This window comes from Acinonyx jubatus, chromosome B1, assembly GCF_027475565.1.
Source record: "Acinonyx jubatus isolate Ajub_Pintada_27869175 chromosome B1, VMU_Ajub_asm_v1.0, whole genome shotgun sequence".
Lineage (NCBI taxonomy): Eukaryota > Metazoa > Chordata > Mammalia > Carnivora > Felidae > Acinonyx > Acinonyx jubatus.
The window spans coordinates 192,280,463-192,303,410 of NC_069382.1; the positions used below are offsets into that span (position 1 = coordinate 192,280,463).

Here is a 22,948-nt window from a genome sequence, read left to right on the forward strand (position 1 = left end):
ACCCTCTGCAAGCGTGGGGGCTTATCATGATTGTAATATGATCCCCTTTCATTTTTTGTGACTGCTGAGTTGTGCACTCTCAGACACACTGTGCTTTCCACTCTTGGTATGGAAGGTACTGACCAGGGGGTTGCAGCCCACACCGGGGCTCTGCTTCTTCCAGAAGGTCTTGGCAACCCCACGTTTCTTAACTCTGACCGTGTTCTCCCAGCCAGCGGGTACTGCCGGGCTGTGAACTAGGGTGGGATTTTATGCCAAATGGAAGGGCACATTGGAGGAACGCTGGGGAAGGTGAGCTTTAGGACTAGGACTTTAGGGGACTGGGGGTTCCCGAGCCACAGCCCATGGCGGCGTGCTCCCTGCCACTACTTGCCTCCTGCTCTCACGGCTGGAGCCACTTGACCAGTCAGTTCTGCTCTCAGTCCTTGAAAACAGAAGTGTCGGGCTTTTCGACAGCAAAATTCTAGGTGTTTTAGGAGCCCACATCAAGTGAGGCTTCCTGACCTTGCCAGGAATAAGCCCTGCCTCGTGGCTCTTGTAATAAGAGCACTCCCAGGCTCTCAGTAGTTGAACTCTTGCACCCAGAGCCCTGTCACTATGTCCCTTTCCATAATTACCTTCTGGTTGGCCTTGCTGTGGAGCCTGAACTCCTCCGTCATTCCCACTTGAGTTAAAGCGCTGGACTGTCTTGCTAAGTGGCAGGCCAGAGGAAGACCAGCTTCACCAGCCACAGAGCCTGCAGCTTGCTCAGTTCAGCTCGTGATCAGGCAGAGTCTACGTGGTGCAAAGACATCTGCCCAAAGTTTCCCATGGAGCAGTGCTCGAAATGGCTCTCGGAGGAAAGGCTGTCTGGTAGCCCGTGGACTGGGGCAGGAAAACAGAGCTTCAGATCCTGGCTGTATCACTAACTGATCACCTCAGTCTTTCTTTGTCTTGGTTTCCTTATCCATCAGACGTGGATTTTCCCACGTGAGCAGAGCTCAGCAAGCAGTGAAAAGGCAGAAAAGAGATCAAGTAGGCAAGGTGCTGGTCGAACATCTAGCAGGTGCTGGCGAGCTTGAACACACAAGCCCAATACGCGACAGAGCTTCATGTGAGAAGCATGCAGGAATCCTTCTAAGTAAGAACAAAGTGGAAGGAGACCCGTTGTTCTGTATTTTTCCCCCCACGTCCAATCCCTTTACCCTTCACCTTTTTAGACCATCACACTGCCACTGACCCTGCTCCCTTATGTAAATATGCTCCCTGGTACAATGGGGTTTTGTGTTGGCTTAATACAAGGACGACTTTTCTGTGGCCAGAGCCGTCTGGAAATGGAGTGGAAAGCCTCACAAGATGCTCACTATTGTAAGGGATGTGTAAGCAAGAGCCTGGATAACCACTTGGCAGAAATGTCCGTTTTTAATTATTTATTCGACAAATATTTACGGGGCACTCACTATATACCAGGCACTGTATTAAGCGCTGCAGAAACAAAACTAAATAAAAGTTGGGGGTCTAAAACTTCGGCTGGAATTTTAGGCGGGATCTATAGCTACCTATTTGGCACACATCATGCTATTTGTCAGTGCTGTGCCTTTTTTTAAATGCCTTTTTGCACCTTACTCTGTTTACAGCTTCCCGCAGGTATCCCTCCATTTAGAAAGTCTTATCTATACGGCATTGGTTTGGGTTCAGTGCCTTTGTGTGTTCCCAGGGTAGCTAGATCTTTCACTGTGTGCTGTAATCCTTGATATGCTGCGGATTCTTTGAGGCCTACTGGGGTAATATTTTATTAATCTTAGTAACTCAACTGTTAGCACAGCACTTGGTATCAGGTAAATGTACAAGTTGCACTTGTTGACTGAATGTGAAATGAGAATATACTTGCACAGACAATGGCCAGATTAGGGAGGTTATTTTTTTCCTTTAGGTAACTTTTTGAAAGTATAATATCGATGCATATTTCTTAGAGAAGATCTGAACAATTCAGAATAAGGAGAGGATTAAGAAAATAGAAATACACTTGCTGTCTTACCACCCAAATACATTGATAAAATCCCCTCTGACTTTATATTTTATAGTTTCTTGTATATACACTTTAAAGACTATTGTATATTTGTTAACATATTGCTATGTGCGGTAATAGAGAAACTTCCAAATATTAACAGGTTGACACAATAAAATTTTATTTCTCCCTCAGGCGAAGTTCAAGTGGACATTTCCAATTGGGGGAATCTCTTCTCCCAGTGATGATTCAGAGGCCCAGGCTCCTGCCATCTTGTGGCTCTTCCATCTTTGACCCAGGGCTTCCAAAAATGTTGACTTGGGGGAACAGGACTGGAGGATCTTCAAGGAAAGGTTTTCTAGGAAGACCTAGAAATAGCCACACCAGTTTCTCTTGTAGTTATTTACCTAAAACTTCACTGGAGGTTAGTATTATGCTAAGCAATCAGTGAGTAATGTGGCTACAACTAACCCCGAGAAAGGCTGAACAATGTAGTATGGTTGAGAGCCCAGGACAAGGATGGGATTTTAATGAACTTGCAGCAGCCTTTCCACAAATTCAAATTCCTCTCTAAATACATATTTTATAGATTACATTTTCACTAAAAATAATCATAAGCCTTCCCCATGTTATTACATAATCTTTCTAAGGAGTGGATAAATATTATGTTCCTATGTTACAGAGGAGGATGGTGGGGGCAAAGTCATTCGCCTGAGGCCCTCAGCCAGTATATGGCAGTGCTGGTCCTCAGCCCTCCTATCCAGACTTCTTTCAGAGTGCTCTGTAAGGACGTGCATTCAGAAATGCAAAAGGAAGAAGCTAATCAAACCCTTACCTTGATGTAAACTGGAAAGATAATCTCGAGAGTATCTTGAAGCTTGACTAAGAAAGACCAGTGCTCAGATGTTTCAAACCAGATACATAGTTATGAGAAAAAACAAACCAAAAACTCAATGAAAAGTGGTATGGATGAGGCTTGGTGGGTTGTGAGTGTTTACATTGCTCATCACTTAGAGTAAGTGGGTGGTTTGGCCCATGGCCACTTTCTTCCAGTTGGCTTTGACCTTTGACAACTTAGTCGACTGACTGGCTAGCCTGCAAGACCATTCCACCCATGCTTGAGATTCCCAAGAGGAGGGGACTGGCCCCGCCTGTTTGTGAATAACAACACTGACTTTTGGAACCAGGGAAATGTTTCGTTGGCCTGACGATTTCTCTTTTCCCTAATATTGCATTGAAGGTCATGGGTTCTTGAGGTGTGACAATAACTGGGAAAATTCAGAATTCAGCTAATACCTATTTGCTGGGTTCTGAGCAGACATAAGGCTTGTAGAGGCCCAGAACATGTTTATCAACATACAGGGCAAAGTTTCATTTCTCCTGTAAAATGGCCACTCGATATGATATATGTATATTAAGTACCCTGCTGTGACTAAGAGCTATCTAAAAAAGAAAAAATATAGCCACCTCCCGAAGCATGTATAAATTGCTTTTTTAGCCCCTATAAAATTCTAGCTAGCACCAAACATAGAACTTCATTCATCATCCTGCAAGTTAGGGCTGCCAAGGGAAGCCGGCTCTTCCTGAGCCGAAAGTGGCAATACGCCAGGATTGGCAGGAATCAAATGAATCATTTCCTGCTTTTAGTTTTAGATAAATAATCAAAAAAGATTGTCTAGATTGTGATCCAAAAGCCATTTTTCATAGCTCTGAGGATCCAGAATCCTTTACTTCATATGGAAGCCCGCTTTTCTCATTATTTTATTGCACAGTGTTGAAGAGAAGGCAGACACACCCACCAAGGCCCAAGCAGAGTTTTTAATGCAGCGAAGACTTACGACCTCAGCGTGGTGAGTACATTCAGCACACCTTTTTATTTCTGTATTTTGATGCTTTGCTATCTGAGGCCGTGCTGATCCTGGAGGGATTGCCCCCCTCAGGGTTAACTAATTCTTAGAGACAGTAAACATCTCAGCTGGGAGTGTCGTTTCATACATACACACAGTGACCGATCCAGAGCTCATACTTCTTACTACCTCCTCTGTCCGGCTCTCACACTCTGGGTCACTGTCCCCCTACCTTATCCCCCCAGGGCCAGGGATCAGACAACAGGGCCAGCCCCTGTGCTCCAGAGCCCCCTCAAGTGATTCAAATTAGCCAATCCCCAGCCCACTGACTCTGCCTTACCTGGTCTTACCCGTGGAAAGCACACCAAAGGCTCTTTACCATTTTTTCCTGTTCCCTCTGCCTCCTGACCCACCCTGGTGTTTACCTGTGTGACTTCCCTGACTCCCCCACTCCAAGCCATGGCCTGCCCCTTCCTCTTTGGATCTCTTGCCCTGACAAATTATCTTTTCAATGGCAGTTGCCTCCATATCTGTTGGCCTGGCCATATCTGAATAATAATGAAAGCTCCATTTTAATGTTTTAAATGAATTTACTTATTTGAGAGAGAGAGAGAGGCAGGGAGGGGCAGAGAGAAAGGGAGAGAGAAAGAGAGAATCCAAGCAGGCTCTACACTGTCAGTGGAGAGCTTGATGCAGGGCTCGAATGCATGAACCAGGAGACCATGACCTGAGTTGAAATCAAGAGTTGGCTGCTTAACCTATTGAGCCACCCAGGCACCTGGAAACCTACATTTTAAAGCAGTGAAATGAAAGAGAAAGAAAGAGAAAGGAAATAAGAGTCAAAGGCTCGGGTTCCAGTCCTGATTCTATCCACTTCTCTCCTGGGAGATCTTGGCCAAGTCTTCTAATTTCTCTGGGCCTCAGTTTTCTTGTCCTTAAAATGAGGTGGCTGGATATCTCCAGATGCATCCTGGAATTTCTTCAGATATTCAAAATCTAGGAGTTTATTTCTTTAGCCTGTGATAGGCTATTTTTTATATAGCTTCCAGATAATGTGATTTTTTTTGCCAAGCATTTGCAGAGTACCTGCTGTTTCCTGAACACCGAACTGGGCACTAGAAGTTCAAAGGTGGGTAAGAAAATTTTCTTGGTTTCAAATGCATCATGCTACTTCCATATCTATGGTGATGCCTGTAGAGGCCCAGGAAACATCCTGCTGTCTCACCTGAGAGGGTCTGCTATGCCCCAAAGAGACTGGAATGTGTGAAAAGATGAAACATGTTCTGAGAAAATACAGAATTAACTTTGGGTTTATGGACTAGATATGATGATGAAATCCTTCCACCACAATGAGGTCCCTTTTCCATTGCATGTGTGCATATATTCATAAATTGCATAGCCCAACAGGAGGGAAGAGAGTCATTTGGCCCCAGAGGTTTCCATATTTTAAGCTTCTATCTGATCTTGGAAATTTCTTAATTATTTATTCTCTGTGACTGGACCCATTCACTGTTCAAGCACTGTGGGTTCCTTGGGGAGATGCTTCTCATCCCCTAGTACCGTCCTTTATCCTAACATATCTACAAGGTGTGGTATACTCTGGTAACGCTGTAGGGGAGGAGATTTTTTGGGACCCTTGGTTTCTGTTTTTGTTGTTGTTTGTTTGTTTATTTGTTTGTTTTTGGCAAGAAGAGTACAGATTCCCCTCCGGATTCCACTATCCAGAGTTTTCATCCATTATATTCACCCCTCCTAATTCTCTATTTTCTTTATCTTCTGTGCCTCCCCACTGGCATTAGCCACAGTTAAAACTTTCTGTTTCTGTCTCTCTGGGATTTTGCTGTTCCCCCTTTTCAAGTATGCTAGAAGTAGGGATAATATTTTCAAAAAATATTAAAACAAGATATTTTTCCTTCCCCATAAACTATGTTGCCTAGCAATTCCTTCTGTGTAATGAATCAATGCCATTCATTGCTTTGGGGAGATTGGGCTACCAACTAGAACAAAGAATTCATTGCTCGATCTTGAGTTTCATACTAGAGTTTTTAAAGCACACAGATAGGAGTCTTGTCAGCCTATGTTTCATGGAGAGAGAAGAGGTTTTTTTTTTTTTTCCTTTAAGTTTTCCCACATTTCCATTTACTTATTGGAAAAAAAAAAACAAACAAGTCTGAGTATCTGAGCTTTATTTGCCCTTAGCCATTGTGCGGAGAAGACAAGGAGGAATATGTAGGTAAGTTTGTTTCAAACAGGAAGGGGAAGCTTCTGCTAATGTGCCGGGAGAGCCGGGCGGCTAGAAGGAAGATGCTGCTGGCTTGTTGAGTGTCACCTGGTGTCTTCACGGTCTGGATTGCCACTCATGTTGGGCAACATGCTGGACATTTCACTGATAGCTTGAGAGAAGCTGAAAGGGGAGAGGGCTTGCTTCTGAAGTTCCAAAGGGAGAAGTTTTAGTGTCCAACATACAGAAAAGGTGATCATAGTCAAGCAACAGCGGGGTTTGGCAGAAGCCAGACAGGGCAGGTGACATGGAAGGAATCTACATTTTCCAAGGTGACCCTGCATGGAACCAAGAAGGTAGCAAGAAATGAGATAATTTACAAGTTCATGGAGACCTGCGCCTGGCACTCTGTTAAAGAGGCTGCAGGATGGACAAGCCCAAAGAACCCAGCCAGAGGGACAAGGCAGTGAGTGGTGACAGAGGGTCCACCATACCAGCAAGAGCACAGAGAGAGAGTCCCCCAGCAGGGGAAGATGGCTGAGCTTCCAGGGGCACTCACCTTAGAGGAGCAGCCGATATTTCCTCTGCAGAAGCCCTGAGGGCAGAGGCCAGGGGTTAGAATTAAAATGACCTCAAACCAGGAAGTATGAACTTCCCTTAAACCAGAGGTGAGCGGGAGCCAGCAAGGAGGGATGATGCACAGCTCAGATACTCCTCTCTTGATTTCATACTTTTGTAGAGTTTCTTCTGGCATCCAGCTAGATGGAGAGGTGGGAAACCAAAGAACTGGGGAGGAGAAGCATGAAAATCTGAGCATTTACCCCGAAGTGTTCGAGTTTACCTACCTGGCTCTTGTCTTATGTTCATTAGTTGGCTATCTTGTTGCACAATTGCTTTAAAATAATCTTGTATTTAGCAAAAGGGTTTGAAAAAGTGCATGAACATACGCATCTATATATACAGTTATACTGAGACCATATGGTTTCAGATTGTCATTCTACAGGCATGAAGGCCATAAGCACGACTTTTCTGAGTTACAGGGCTGGTTCACCGTGAAGCAGGACTATATCCATATCCTGAGGAAGTCAGGAGGGCCTGGGAATCTGCATGACATTGGCCCCTCTGAAATATTGTACATGTTCATTTTGGTTATGGTAGGCCTGCTATCATTCTTAAAAGATTTTATGAATTCTTAGAATGTTTTTTTTCTTAGAATGTTTTATTTTGTTAAAAAATTTAGAATGTTTGTATTTATTTTTGAGAGAGAGACAGAGCACAGCTGGCGAGGCGCAGAGAGGGAGACACAGAATCTGAAGCAGGCTCCAGGCTCTGAGCTGTCAGCACAGATCCCCATGCAGGGCTTGAACTCACAAACCGTGTGATCATGACCTGAGCTGAAGTTGGATGCTCAACAACTGAGCTACCCAGGTGCCCCGATCTTAGAATGTTTTACAGTGTCTCCCCACCTTCAGTCCTTTAGTCACAGCTAAAATGAAAATAGTTTCTTATCACAGTGCTTTTCAAAGTATGGTCACCAGACCAATAGCACTGGCATCGCCTGGGAATATGTCAGAAATTCAAGTTCTCAGGTCCCATCCCAGGCCTACTGAATCAGAAACTTTGGAGGTGGGTTGAGAAGTCTGTGTTTTAGCGAGGCTTCCAGGTAATTCTGATGCATAACGAAGTTTGAAAATCAATCTACGATATTATATTATAATCAGCCACATATCCAGAGATTTACCTATTACTTCTTATATATAAAAATATATATATATAAATATATATATATATAAATTTATATATATATAAAATCCATGTAAAATCCATGTACATACTTTTAAAATAGAGATATGGCTGCTTTAAATTCAGTAGATGAAAGAGCATTTGTGCCCCTATCCTTTTCCTCAAAACTCACCAGAAAACATTAAAAAAAGGTAAAACGGGGAAGAGAAAAGCAGCGTAAGTGGAAGCAGATAGGAAACATGGATGGGATCGAAGAAGGCACTGAGCTAAGGAGCATTTGCTCTAAGCAAGACACAATTTCTCTAGAGGAAGGTGTCAGAGTCTTGGACAATCCGGCCCGTGATGTCATTAGCGCGGTGAGCCTCAGAGCTGTGGATGGAGAATGTCACTGATTGATACTAACATAGCAGGTAACAGGACAGACAAAAGCTGAAGAGCTCACAATCTAGCTGGAAGTATTGAATCAATACTATAGAATATTAGGCAATGAGTTCCGCAGTAGAGGAGAATGAGGCTGGGAAGGGAGATAGAGTATTAGGGGTGAGGGGTTACTAAAATTATGCATGGGATGGTCAGTGATGCTGTCTTTGTTCATTCAGGATGTTCTAAACAACAGAAGCTTATTTCTCGCTGTTCTGGAGGCTGTGGATCTGAGGTCAAGGTACCGGCATGGTTGGGTGAGGGTCCTCTTCCTACTCACAGACTTCTTGTGTCGTCACATGGCAGAAGGGACTGAGGAACTCCGTGGGGTCAGTTTTATGAGTGCCAATTCCATTTATGAGGACTCCACCCTTATGACCTAAGCACCTCCCCAAATCCCAAATCCCACCTCCTAATGCCATCACAAAATGGGCATTAAAATTTCAACATATGAATTTGTGGTGTAGGAGGGGACATACACATTCAAATAATAGCAGATGTCCTCATTACGGGGTATTATTTGAATAAAGATGGGGAGAAGATGAGGGAATGAACCATATCAGCAATGAGTGAATAGTTAATGCAAATGGCCTGTGGTATAAGTGTACTTGGTGTGTTTGAGATGCTACAAGGAGGCCAGGAGGGCCAGGTGGCATGAGTGAGGAAGGTAGAGTTGGAATAAGTCATAGAAATGTTAGAGGCAAGGTCCTGTAGGCTTCGCAGTTCACTGTAAGGACATTGGCATGTACTGAGTGAGGTGGGTCCCTCAGAGGGTTCAGAGTGGAGGACATGATGTATCTACTATGCTGAGCAGAGACCATGATAACAATACAGGTGAGAGATAATGGTGTCAGCAAAGGAGGCAATGGGAAGGGGTTGGACTCTGGATATTCAGTCTCATCTTGAATATGACTATTCACCTTACCACTTTTTACCATAAAAGCTCTTGATGAAGAATTCCATTTTTTACGTGACTCCTTTTTTAAAACTTTGAATTCCAGTGTGGTAGCTATCATACAGCATTATATGAACATACAGTGTTTTAGGCGTATAATATAGCGACTCAACAATTCCATATATTACTCAGTGCTCATCAAGATAAGTGTGCTCTTAATTCCCTTGACTCCTTCTTTTTGATCTTTTTTTTTTTTTTACTTGAAAACAAACTAAATAAACACGTGTTAAATAGTGATGCTGCTACATCGCATCTCAGGCAAAGGCATGCTCAGTGATGTACTCAACCCAATAATCTCTAGTCAGAGAAGATCATATGGAAAAGTTAGAACTATAGTTCATGGCCACAGACACCCAAACCATGTTGTGAATGGGATGGAGAGCTCATACATAAAAGGTTGTGTGCATGTTCTATTTACAAGTGTTTCTAAAACATTTATTCTTTATTCTGCCTTAAAAGTGTTCCTCTATTCTGTAAGTTTATTTTTAAGCTGAAGTGTAAGTTGAAGGGAAAGTTGAAAAATTAATGAATAAAATAGTGCTTCTAAGAGTGCACTTCCTAAAGAATGATCCCCAGCACCTCATCTGCCTTCCCCATAAACTATCAAGACTTCATTTCCCCCTACAAAGAGTTCAATAAGCTATCCTTGTTTTACACTTCATCTACAACTATATTTGTTTACTTTCAAATTACTCTGTATTGCTTATATGAACATTTTAATTTAATTTTAATTTATTTTTTTTTCAGTTTTTTCACCGAGGTATTTTTTGATCTGTAAAAATTGCTTGGTATCTTGGGTTGGGATGCAATGCATCATAATTTTCCCATTAAAATGAATGGCCATTTAAAAATTAGTAGCAGGATTTTCAAGTATATATGAAGGTCATTAAAAAATGCAGAGGTATATTGTGAAGATAAAGTCTGTAGAACTGGTCCTGGTGTGTGAAAGAAAGAGAGGAGTCAGGGATGAATTCAAGGCTTGCAAACTGGAAGAATGGACTTGACAGTAGGTGAGAAGAAAAAAGCTGGGAAAAGAAGTGGGGAGTGGAGAGGGAGAGGTAACATCAGGGCCTCAGTTATGGAAATGCTAATTCTTGGAGGTAATGGATGGATGGATGGATGGATGGATGGAGGGAGGGATAGATAAATAGGAGATAGAGGTACATGTTGAGTGGGCAGTTGATCGGTCATCTAGAGTTGGAGAAGTGGTCTAAACTAGAGATATAAATTTTGGTGTCATCAAATATAGATTAAAGCTACGAGTCTGGGGGCGCCTGGGTGGCACAGTTGGTTAAGCGTCCGACTTTAGCCAGGTCACGATCTCGCAGTCTGTGAGTTCGAGCCCCGCGTCAGGCTCCGGGCTGATGGCTCAGAGCCTGGAGCCTGTTTCCGATTCTGTGTCTCCTTCTCTCTCTGCCCCTCCCCCGTTCATGCTCTGTCTCTCTCTGTCCCAAAAATAAATAAACGTTGAAAAAAAAAATCTACGAGTCTGGATGTAGGTAGAGAAGAGAAAAACAACTTTGAATGAGGTCTAGTGCTCTCCAAAATGAAGAAGTTGAGGAGATGAGCAGGCAGCAATGGTGAAGGAGGAGGAATCACACATGTGTAGAGTCCTGGAAGACAGGCCAGGAAGATGTTTCTGGAAGATGAGCAAGTGAGATCAGCACTGAGATTTAAACATCAGATATAAAGGCACTGATATCACTTTAACAAGATAGCTTTGGAGAAGGCATAGGGGTGAAAGTGGATTGAAGACAATGAAGACAGACCCAAAAGGCCACAGATGGTATGACTTGATTTATATGACAGATCTAAAGGGACACGTCACTGGTTGCCACCCTAGGCATGGGGTACATGGGACCTCAAAAGAGAACGAGGTAATCTTTGGGGGCAACAGAGCTGTTTTATATCTTAATGTGGTAGCAGTTATACAATTGTGTCCGTATGTTAAAACTCAGAGAAAGGTACTTCAAAAAGAGTGAATTTTATTGTATATGAATTATAAGTAAGAGATACTGGGAGTGGTCACAAAAAGGACAAGCTAAGAGGGGTAGTGGAACTAGAAAGAGTGAGGGTAGACACCTCTTTTCAGGGGTTTTGCTCTAAAGGTGAGCAGAGAAATGGGGTCAAAGCTTGAAAAGAAAGTAAATTCAAGAGGGTTTTATTTTAATTAGATAAAGGAAGGCTGTGGAGGAATTTGAAAGCTGATGGGTACCATCCAATCAAGATGGGAACTTGATGGAGTGGGAGAGAGAAAGAAGAGTTGCTAATGATGTACTTGAGCTCTAGAACATGAGGTCTGGGATTCAGGAGGAGAGGCTGGCCTGACACAGTCCATCTGTGACGGCAAATGATGGTTTGGGTGGATAAGAGAGTATATGTATGAATATTCTTCTGACTGCTTTTATTTTATCCATGAAATAGCAAGCTAAAGAGGGAGGGAGGAAGTTGTTAGGGTTTGGAGGAGAAAGGAGAGAAGATAGGCCAAAGTTGTCTTGGAGGGTGGGAGAGTGGACTGTAATGCCCAGGGAACTGGGCTAGGCATTAATACGTTCAGGGAACATGGTTCTGTGATTTTTTCTAGCCACTGAGGAAGGGGAGAGCTGCGTATATTCAGGGCAGAGGCCCTATGAGTCAACATGTAGTGAGATGGGCAAGAAGTTGAGGACAATTTGACGGGGTGACTGTAGTGACTGTCATCTCCAGCTCTAGGTGACTAGTTCCCAGCTAGCAGCCAGATTTCATTCTCCAAAATTCAAGTGCTTCAACCCCCAGTCTCCCAGTGAGACAGTGTATGGAGGTGAGGGTTTCGGGAGGTAATTAGTTTAGATGAGGTCCCTTGTGATGGGATTGGTGTCTTTATAAGAAGAGACACCAGAGAGCTTCTGCTCTTGCCCCTAGAGGCCATGTGCAGACACAGTGAGAAGGGGCTGTCTGCAAGCCAGGAAGGAAGCTCACCAGAAACCAAATCTGCTGCACCTTGATCTTGGGCTCCCAGCTTCCCAAATTGTGGGAAAATACATTTTTTCTATTGTTTAAGGCACCCCATCTATGACATTTTGTTATGGCCGTCCAAGCTGACTAAGGTATCTCCCTTCTACTTACCAAACATGCCAAGTATACCCCTTCTTATGCCATCTGTATTTCCTTGTCCCGATTTAGAGAATGCTTTCTAATCCAGTTACTGGCATCTCCTTCACGTGTGTGTGCAAATGTCAGGTTTTCAGTTGGGTTTCTCCTAGTTACCCATTGAAAATAGCAGTCTCCTCCCTACCCAATACCCCTGCATTTGCTATCTTCCTTCCCTGTTTTATTTTTCTTGCAGGATGTCAACTTTCTCACATTCTGCATACCTCAGTTATTTTTTATTACAGATCTCTTTCCATTGGATTTTAAGCTTCACGAACGAAGGCAGGGGTTTTTGTCTTCTGAGCTCGCTGCCGCATCTATAATGCCTCTAGCAGTGCTTGGCGTATAACAGGCACTCGGTAAATATTTTTTGAGCCAGTTAATTAAGTCAGGACATTTTTACTATTTGACATTATGTCTGAATTAGGAATCAACATTCAAATATTCCACCCGGTTGTCGATGCCTCTGCTGAATCTTGCTTTCTCCTTTTGGGTCCTGGAGCGTTGTTCCTTGCCTCTGCGGCTAAAGTCTCATAGGTATGATTTGGGAACCAGCCCACCTAACTTCCTCAGGCTGTATATTGAGACAGTATAATATGTGGTTCCTGTGCAGAGCTCTTCTGAGAGAGAGTATCCAGGGTTCAGTTGATTCCAATTCCATCTGTGGTTCTTTCGCACAACTCCAAACCTGAGGTTGACTTTGGAACATCGTCTTTCTTTGGTTCCCACAATATTTGCTCTAGACTAATGAAAAAATGAATGATCATAAATATAATTACTCTGAAGGCCTGAGGATATTTTTGGTACACTTGGAAGGAAGATGGGTTTGAAAGAAAAGCAATTGACGGCTGAGGACTTCAGGTAATTTTCTCTGTTGGAACTTATGGGTACCAAAAATAAATAGCATTTCTCACCCCCTTTTATGTTCTGCACAAATGGAGAAAAAAAAAATGAGGAATTTGACATAGATAGGCCAAAATATCACTTTAGTTACTGGTAAGAGTTGGGATTGCTTAGGGCAAGGGCCGAAGAGTTCTGAGCCTAGGAAAAGCTAGACATTACCATACTACCAGTGCAGTGGACAGAACTAGTCTCCACCTGGCCAGTAGGGTGGGACTCCTTGGTGACAGCAGAGGTCACTGGCTCCCGACAGTCACTCTGCTCCAAAGAAGAAAATAATGCTCTAAAGAGTCTTCTCGGTAAGCTCTATGGCATTAGTTTTGTGGGGAGGGAGCATTTCACAAACATATCTGTTCATGACATTGTTTTGTTGTGTAGTCTGGTGGAACTTATGAAACAAGGAAGTCACTTTGAGAAATGCTGGTATGGGTAATTGAGGTGTCCATCATCTCAAACATTCCATGAGATCGCACAAATACAAGCTGTTTTTGTGAAGTTCTGTAGATTCCTCCCATTGGCAGACGTTATCGAACCCCTATGATATGCCAGGCACCGTGCTAGTCTTTGGGCAGGTAAGGACAGGAGAGAGAAAGACACAAAGACAACGAAGACAAGCCCTGGCTTTCAAAGAACCTGGAACCAAGTGGGATGGAGACACAGATTCTCAAGCCCTTCTGTAACACAGTTAGCTACGATATTCCAGTGTGATGTGATGAATGCCTCTTTTCTTTAGGTCAGAGTCTTGATGACTTGAACGAGGAAGAGAAACATTTCTTGAATTGGCTCGTTGGTATGGCCTCGATTCTTAAAATGAAAAGTAACATTAGAAAAAACAAATCCAGTTATTTAGCTGTACAGGGGATTGAACTCTTCAAGGTCTTCAACAGATACAAGAAGTAATAATTACATGGAAACACCAAGTCACGTATGGGTCCAATCTTTGGCAACCCGTGGGCATAAGTAACATGGAGGAATCAAAGGGATCTGAGTTCAGGCCTCAGCGTCACTAATAACTGGCTGTGTGATTTGGGGCAAAGCACTAACTTCTTTTTTTTTTTCGAAGGATAATCTGCTTTACTCAAAGTCTAATGCTTTAAATTTTTTTCTCATCTTTTATTTTATTTTATTTTTATTTTTAGGGAGAGAGAGAGTGCATGTGAACAGAGGAGAGAGGCAGAGGGAGAGCAAGAATCTTAAGCAGGCTCCACACTCAGTGCAAATCACTCTACTTCTCCCAGAACTTCGCCTGCCTGTCTGTAGATTGGTGGGAATTTGACAAGAGTCTTCTTCCTCTCAGTTTCCTGAAGGGCATGTAAGAGGAAGGATGTGAGATCCAAGTGTGAACTGTAATATGCTAAAGTGGCTACATTATTGTATGCTTGAGAAGTTTTCTAGGATTCTGGGCGAAGTGTCCACAGTCTTATTTCACACCCTGGATTCTGAAATTTAATACAGTCTGGAAATATACAGATATTAGTATCTCAGCCATGTTTCGTTTCTCTCCAAAGTATTGGGGTAAGGTCTGTAATTTTTTTTTAAATGTTTATTTATTTTTGAGAGACAGACGGACTGACACACACACATACACACACACACATAGAATGTGAGTGGGGGAGGGACAGAGAGAGAGGGAGACAGAGGTTCTAAAGTGGGCTCTGGGCTGACAGTAGAAAACCTGACGTGGGGCTCGAACTCACTAACTATGAGATCATGACTTGAGCCAAAGTCGGACACTTAACTGACTGAGCCACCCAGTTGCCCCAATCTATGATTTTTAAAAAAATGTTTATTTATTTATTTTGAGAGAGAGAGAGAGAGAGAGCGAGCAAGCGCGCTTCTATGGGGGAAGGGCAGAGAGAGAGGGTGAGAGAATCCCAAGCAGGCTGCATGCTGTCAGTGAAGAGTCCGACATGGGGCTTGATCCTACAAACCATGAGATCATGCCATGAGCCAAAATCAAGAGTCACATGCTTAACCAACTGAACCACCCAGGCACCTTAGATCTATGATTTTTAAGGATATGCCTTTAATATATGGATTATTAAAAAGCATAAGAGAAGATCACACTAAAATCCTACAAGAAGGATCTTTGCTTTATACCCAATTTTGTAAAGTCAGCTTTTCTTTTTTTTTTTTAGAAAAAATATTTATTTTGAGAGGCGGGGGAGAGACAGAGAACAAGCATGGGTGAAGGAGGGGCAGAGAAAGAGGGAAAGAGAGAATCCCAAGCGGGCTCTGTGCTGTCAGTGTAGAGCCCGATGGGGGGCTCCACCACGAACCATGAGATCATGACCCGAGCCAAAATCAAGAGTTGGACGCTTAACCGACTGAGCCACCCAGGCCCCTCAAGTCAACTTTTCTTTAAATGTGTCAATAGTAAAAAACAACCCACCAACTACCAAAAAAAGACTTCTGGAAGGAGAGATATTTTACCTGAAATATCAGCATGAAGAGATTTTATGGTTGGTTTAAAACCCCCTTAAATTAGGGGGTTGTAATGGAAAGTCTGACGGGCTCAAATAAGGCAGTTCAAAAATATATTCTCAACACTTAACACATACTGTACAAGAAATGTATTTTTAACATACTATATGTTTATTACAGATTAAATACTTAAAAATGGAAAAACAGTCCAAATGTTTCTTAAATATTTGCTTAATATAGTCAGAACACACTGCGAATTGTAACCATGAAGAGTACACTTTAAGTGTTTAACTAACATCAAATGCAGTAAAACGTTTCATTTGAAATGTTAAGCAGGCGATAAAAATGTCACGTGAGACAGCAGATTACAGTTTCATCCAAAATTCTCTCTAATTAAGCTGAAACTATGGAGAGTCTTTGGACTAGCTACAAGTCCTGGACTTGTGAATATCACGATCAGATTTGTGCCTTCATCCATTTTCCCTCCAAGCAGACTGTTTAAGAGCATCTGAAACAGATGCCCAAAGATCTTGAAAGAGCAAGATGCGGTCTCCTCTTGGAAGCCATCCCTGACTGTTTCCGAGGGTTTAAGCACATCTCTTTCTGAACCTTGCGTGTCAACTTGCATTCTTTCGTAACGCATTTTCTCACATTCAGTTGGACAAGAATGCTGACTCTATGCTACTAGTTGTGTGACCTTGGGTAAGCTGCTTAACCTCTCTGTGCCTTAGTTTCTTCTCTTATAAAATGGAGATGATTGTAGGACCTACTTCATCTGGTTGGGAGGATGGGCTGAAATGCGTAACGAGCTTAGAACAGGTCCCGGCACGAAGTGGATGTTCAACACGTTAACATTGTACCCTTCGTTCTAAGATGTGGAATGTGTTTTGACGATAGTAGGTGAATAGTTAGGAAACATTTAGAGCTCCTCCTCCTTTTCAAATACTAAATTTTCAATACATGTGTGGAAATATTGTTCACGTGTTATATATCTTAAGTGTTAATTTTTTTGAAACAATTAAGTTTTGGGAATATCTGTTTAAAAGTTCAGTTCGTCTCCCCACTGGACTGTCATTTTCATCATGATACCTTCTGCCTATTTCTCTTGGTGCTATGTTTTAGGGACCCAATAATTGTGTACTGAATAAGTGAATGAATGTATGAATGAATGGAGACATCCTCTAAATACATGTTTGTCTAATCTACCTGATTAGGTTCTTTTTTTTTTCCAGTTTCTAGAGCTTCAGAGCTTTCTGATTAAATATTATTAGTTAGATAAACCACTTCTACATTGCAAGAGCTTGCCTTTTGAACCAAAAACGAAACAAAACAAAACAAAACTGCAGTTAATGTGCCCATTAGATAATGTCTCCAGCAAGGCAAATGGAAATGAGCTTTGGCAATTGCAGCAGATATTGTGAAAAGAGCTGTGAGTGAGTTCTGTGACTCTGGCCCGTTGCATAAACTCGGTGAACCTTCATTTTCTTATCTGCACAGTGGGAATAATAAAATATGTACTTCACGGGCTAAAGGAATTAGCATTTAGAAAGTACTTTGAACAGTGCCTGGCACATAGCAAGTGTTCACTAAATACAGTTGTCATATTATAATAAGTATGGTAATTACTTCTAATTTTGACAATATAATATATTAAGTGCCTCACTACCTAGCGCTGTTACTATCACTTAGTATACTGTAGACGTTCTATTCTGTTTTTGTTGTGGTATGTTTTCACTCTTGTTTTCATTTCTAGCTTCGTCAGTAAGCTCCCGGAAGGACACAGATGCTGTATGTTGGTTCCACTGAAACTTCCAGAGCCCCTCTCCAGGATCCTGACTGGCAGAGCCCCTTACAACGTGGTCCGCTTTCCCTGTTTCTACCTGCAGATGAACATTGCCACGGATGGAGGCTGGAACTCTGCCGTAAGTGAGAACAGACACTATGGGCAGTCAGAATCGCAGCACCGTAGGTTAAAAAAAGCCTCTGAAGATAACTGATCAGAAGGCTCCCTCCTCTTTTTTTTTTGAAAGAAAATACTGGTGGCGACAAAAAGGGAAAATGAAAACAAAACATGTAATTGAGTCCAGCTGGGTCTGCTGCCAGCAGAAGTCTGTCTCTTAGAGTCAGTGTAGCTCAGAGCACTTGGAAATTAATGGGGTGGAATTAGTTTGAAGTTTATGGCAATTTGGCTAATCTCGAATTTGGAGATGGTTGGCATTGCCTCTGACCTCATCCTTTTATCTCTGCATCTCTAACGGACTCATTACTTTATTTAGAGAATTTTCAGGATTTACCCACATTCTTGATAAATTATCACAGTTCATAATTGAATCCTTTCTTTCCTCAGATTCCTGTGTTGTTGTTGTTGTTTCACTTCAGGAAGGCGTTCTGTGCCTTTATTTCTTTATCCTAAACATGTGAGGTATTTCTAGGACCGTGGGCAAAAGTCAGTTTCTGGAATCTAGCTAATAACTCCTCCAACTGGACTGCTTTTAAGACAAGAGCAGGAAAGGCAATGGGGGCTTATTGAATTTTAAGGCACTTTACCTAATACACACTTGGCAAAACTAATGAAAGACTTTGGGGAACAATGGAACATAGACACATGTCACAGACTTTAAAACATTAACAGCTTTATTGAGATATAATTGCATACCGTAGAATTCATCCCTTTAAAGCACACATTCAGTGGTTTTTAGTCTATTCACAGAGTTGTGCAATCATCACCATTATCTAATTTCAGAGTGTTTTCATCACCCCCAAAGAAACCCCGTGTCCATTATCAGTCACTCCCTATTCTGTCCCTCCAAGCTCTTGGCAACCACGAATCTATTTTCCATCTCCATGGATTTGCCTATTCTGGACATTTCATGTAAGTGAAATCATCTAATATGCAGCCTTCTGTGTCTGGTTTCCAGCCCTTAGCATGATGTTTTCTCAGTACATCCATGGTGTCGCATGCATTGATAATTCAGTCTTTTTTATCGCTGAATAATATTCTGTTTTGTGGACATACTACATTTTGGTTATCCATTCATCAGTTGACGGGCGTTCCGATTGCTTCCATTTTTAAGACGATTGTGAGTCATGCGCTGTAAACACGGGGGTAAGTTTTTCTGAGGGCTTGCGTTTTAGTTTCTCTTGGGTAAATACCTAGGGGTAGAATTTCTGAGTCATATGTGACAGACCGAATATACAGACGGAAAATGTCCGGATCATACACAAAAACAGCACTCAGACCCATAAACTGCAGCAACTTGCCCACAGATCCATCTCCCTATCTGCAATAAACAGCTCAGAAAGCCGGAAGTCAGGCTTGCCGGAAGTCAGGCTTGCCTGAAGCCAGCCTGCCATCTTTAGTAACCCTCCAGGAATCTAAGTAACAACTGCTGTAAAAATTGACCCCAGGTGATCAGGACTTGATTGGTAACTGACAGCTTCCCTGAATTTTGTCCTGGCTTCCAAGTAGGACCAACCAGAGAAAGCCAAATAGGCGCCCCTAACCAATCACACAGGTGCCCCGCTTCTAATTAGCCTGCCTCTAGCTCCCTCGTGTCGCCAGCTTCCTCTCCCGGTGTACTTGCAACCTTCCTTTTTTTTTTTTTTTTTTTTTTTTTTTTTTTTTCCGTTGTAAAGCTTTCCCACCTTCCTCTGAGTCTCTACCGAAGCACAAGTGGTAGTGGCTGACTCCCTTGCTATAGCTAACTCTGAATAAATAGCCTTTGGCTTTTCCCATTTGGTTGGTCTTCATTCATTTCCACATATATTAATGCTGTGCTTAGCAGGCATTGCCAGACCGGTTTCCAAAGCGGTTCCCGTCTCACCGATTTTAATTCCCATTCGTCTTCTGGTTGGTGCAAGCCCGGGGACAGTCGGGAGAACAAACACAGAGCTGAATGCTGGAGCAACTCATTTCACTGTAATGCTGTTTAACTTGGTGGGTAACAGAAAAGGAAGAAGTAGCTTTAAAAAAGTGAGACGTTTGGGGGCGTCTGGGTGGCCCAGTCGGTTAAGTGTCCGACTTCCGGCTCAGATCATGAGCCCAGTTGGTGGGTTTGAGCTCCACATCCGGCTCTGTGCTGACAGCTGGGAGCCTGGAGCCTGATTCGGATTCTGTGTCTCCCTCTCTCTCTGTCCCTCCCCTGCTTGCACTCTGTCTCTCTGTCTCTCAAAAATGAATAAACATTAAAAAAAGTGAGACGTTTGGTTTGGGGAGTCAGGGTTGGATCCTTGAGGAGCTTCAGGTAGAGCTGTTTAGGAGTTAGTTGAAAATTTGGTCTTGAATATTCAGGAAAACAGTTCAGTCTAGAGAGAGTCACTCTCTTCTACTTTTTCTTTAAAGTGACATTTGCTTTTCTAATATCCTTTCTTTTGGCCCTCACACCTCTTCTTTCAGATTCTTCCTCATTGTAGGTCATTCTTTCAACCAAGTTTCCCCATCAGGATACCAGCTACTAAACGTTAATTAACATCATGACAGGTGTTTCAAAACCTGTCTCCCCCAATGTATCTCCCTAGATATTTCTGTCCCTACTTTGTAGTATAGATTTGGGTCGTTTCATGTTTACTGATATATCCCAAGTGACAAGGACAGTGCCGGGAACAGGGTAGGTGCTGAACCAATTCTTGTTGGAAGAGGACGCAAGAATTTTTTTATTTGCCTGCGTCAGATAGTAACTCTGAGGTGGTAGCATTGGAATCTAGTGTCCGGTGTCCGCTTATTTGATCCCCAAGGCTGCACATGGTCCTGCGCTCTCTCTAGTTCCCTGTCTCTCTAAAGAGGAGGATATGCCAGATCGGTTTCTCAAGCTGGCGTTCCAAATGCAGCAGCTGGCTTGTCTGTGCCTTCATTGGTGTTTTGCTGCAATAAATTGAGAACTGCTAAGTGCTCAGAGATCATTTTCTTTCCTTTGGGACTTCTCAGATATGCTAAGGCACATTGTGAATCACCAACGGGAATAAGTAAAGTCGTACATTGATCTATACAGTCCTCCCACACCTCAACCCGCGGTGTGTGTGTGTGTGTGTGTGTAGCATCTATTAACATCTAAGAATGGAATTTTAGCGTAGATGGTCTTGATTTCTTGAGTTCCTTTGATTGGCTACTTCTAGCCCTATAATTGGTGGACTTGAATTGTGGTAAAAGAACAAATTAAGGTCAAATCTTATTATAGAAAATATGGTTAGAAAAATATTACTATAACAAAGATATTTTAAAGACCTGGCCATAGGCCTAGAGTAATAGGGGCTTGCTGATTTCTTTAGAGTTAAATACACTGCTACAAATAATTTAGTACAATAAATGCTTTTCTCTTGCCCTATTTTTACAATAGAGGGGGGAAAAGTGGCACCTTGCTGTGTGGTATTGACTCTTCCAAGGAATATTTATTGAAGCCTCCCAAGCACTGCACTACCCTGTGGGGAACATCAGGGGCCGACACGGGACTCCAGCCCTCAGGCATTCATGATTTGTTGGAGTGATGAGAAGTACGCGGGATCATAGTCGGTGACAGAGCAGGGAATACAGTCCCCTGTGTACCAGATACACGATAAAAAAAAAAAATTTAAAAGGCCATTTAAGACAATTTATTTATTTTTGAAATGTTTATTTATTTTGAAAGAGAGAGCTGGGGAGGGGGGTGGGGAGGGAGGGGGAGTGGACAGAGGATCCAAAGCAGGCTCCACACGGACAGCAGAGAGCCTGATGCAGGGCTCAAACGCACAAACCGTGAGATCACAACCAGAGCCCAAGTCAAGAGTCCGACACTTAACCGACTAAGCCACCCAGGCACCCCGCCATTTAAGATAATTTAAAAGATAAGGTAAGATTTTGGGGCTCAGATCCCAAAGAGTCTAGGCTGTAAGCTTCCTGGGGGCAATGCCAGGGTTGCTGTGTATCCCCTCTGTGCTCTGCCTGGGGTCCTGCACGCAGTGGGTTGGAGGGAGTCAGTGTTGTACAGCCACCACCCCCAACCTCGCTCCCCCTACTCCTGGGTCTGGGGCGCTTGGCAGCTAAGCCAGCTTCTGGGCCCCACTTGAGGATGTAGCCTCAGCTTCTGGGCCCTTAACTTTCAACTTGCCACTCTCCTTGCCAGGCCCTGAAGCTGAAAGGAAATGAAGGGTTTCAGCTGTGCAATCACACACAGCAGACCCACAGCTGTCAATGCTGGCTCCACAGCTGTGCCACTTCGCCTTCGTAAACCTCCCTTCCATTGAGATGGAGATATGTGATATGTCTCATATCACATATAGTGGTCTAACGCATGATATATATGCTATCACATATAAATTATACATGTCCATTGTGATACACACAAAACCCTGGATTGCGAGTAACTTGTTCTGTGAGTGTTCCACAAGACAAACAAACATTTCGAATAAATTTTAACTTGATAACAAGCCATGTCTTGCAAGACGAGCAGTATGTGACACCCAATGTCACGTGATCATAACGGAGCCAATGGTTCTTGAAATTCGCTTTGATATACGAGTGCTTTGGATTACAAGCATGTTTCTGGAAGGAATTATGCTCACAAACCAAGGTTTTACTGTGTGTATATATATATATATATATATATATGCACACATCACAATGGACATATATATAACTTATGTATCTGTAATGCTTCAAAGTTTTATGGCAATGATTACATGAGACAATGCATGGGAAGCCCAAGTCCAGTGCCTGTCAATGAGTGGGCATTGCTTCTACTGTTAGGTTAGACTTTGAGGCTCCATAGCTGCTGGGCTCCCCTCTGCTCAGTCTTTTCTTCAGCCCACTGCTGTGGCAGAGCAGGAGTGCGAGTGGGCACCATGGATCACAGCCCTTCTTCCCCTTCCGGCTGTCTGGCCATTCTGACAAACTGGACTTCCACCCACTCTTCCCTGTCTTAGTTCCTTTGCAGTGGCCAGTCAAGATCACAGTGGTCTGTCAGGTGCGCGTTACTGCTCTTATATCATGGCAGTACAGATAATTTCTGGTGGCTCTAAGCTTATAACATTTCAACTAATAGTAACCCTGAGAGAAGAATGTGGTTCTCTGTTTCCCGTCAACTGTCTTGATCTCCTAAAAATACTCTAATTGGCCCAACTTGCCCCCCACGCCCAAGACCAATCACTATTCCCATCTTGACCAATCATAGCTGTATCTCTGATAGCTGGAAAGGTAGAGTCACGTGACTGAGAGCCACATCAGAATCACACAGAACAAGGAAAAGACAATTCCCCAAAGAAAAGCCAGACCAAAAAAATGGCAGGTTTCCACAATACGAACACCTTATCTAGTGTCTGCACTGCACTGAACTTTAACGTCTGGATTCCCG

General features: G+C 42.9%; 1 long non-coding RNA gene across 1 annotated transcript in view; it reads left to right on the top strand.

Annotated features, from left to right (window-relative positions):
• Positions 1 to 2,190: 2,190 nt before the first annotated feature.
• Positions 2,191 to 22,948, top strand: part of LOC128314590 (uncharacterized) — a 129,850-nt gene continuing 109,092 nt past the window's right edge. Inside the window, exons 1-3 of the long non-coding RNA XR_008296417.1 lie at positions 2,191 to 2,411; positions 3,760 to 3,837; positions 17,380 to 17,548. This is a non-coding gene — a long non-coding RNA (uncharacterized LOC128314590). The remainder of the gene's footprint in view (positions 2,412 to 3,759; positions 3,838 to 17,379; positions 17,549 to 22,948) is intronic.